The sequence below is a fragment of the Sus scrofa genome, chromosome 5, assembly GCF_000003025.6.
Source record: "Sus scrofa isolate TJ Tabasco breed Duroc chromosome 5, Sscrofa11.1, whole genome shotgun sequence".
Classification (NCBI taxonomy): Eukaryota; Metazoa; Chordata; class Mammalia; order Artiodactyla; family Suidae; genus Sus; species Sus scrofa.
Window position 1 is genome coordinate 9,294,022 of NC_010447.5, and position 307 is coordinate 9,294,328.

Genomic DNA, 307 nt, shown 5'->3' on the forward strand with positions numbered 1-307 from the left:
TATCCCTGTGCGGCACCAGTAAACCAGTGCCAGGGACCTGGCACATAATGGGCAGCGCTCAGGGCCTCTGCTCATGCCCTCAGGCCTGTCTGCACAACTCAAATCTCAAGGGCCACTCATGACACAACCCTCACGCATTCACTCCATGGTCTGTCCCAAGACCCCAGTCAAACCTGTTTTCCTGCGCCATGGCACTATCCTGTTACCTTATCTTGCGCTGGGGAGGCCAATAAGCCGAAGAGTGGTCCTGGATGAGTCAGAGGCGTCACAAATGCCACCTGTGTTACAGAAGGGTCAGGATTTGCCA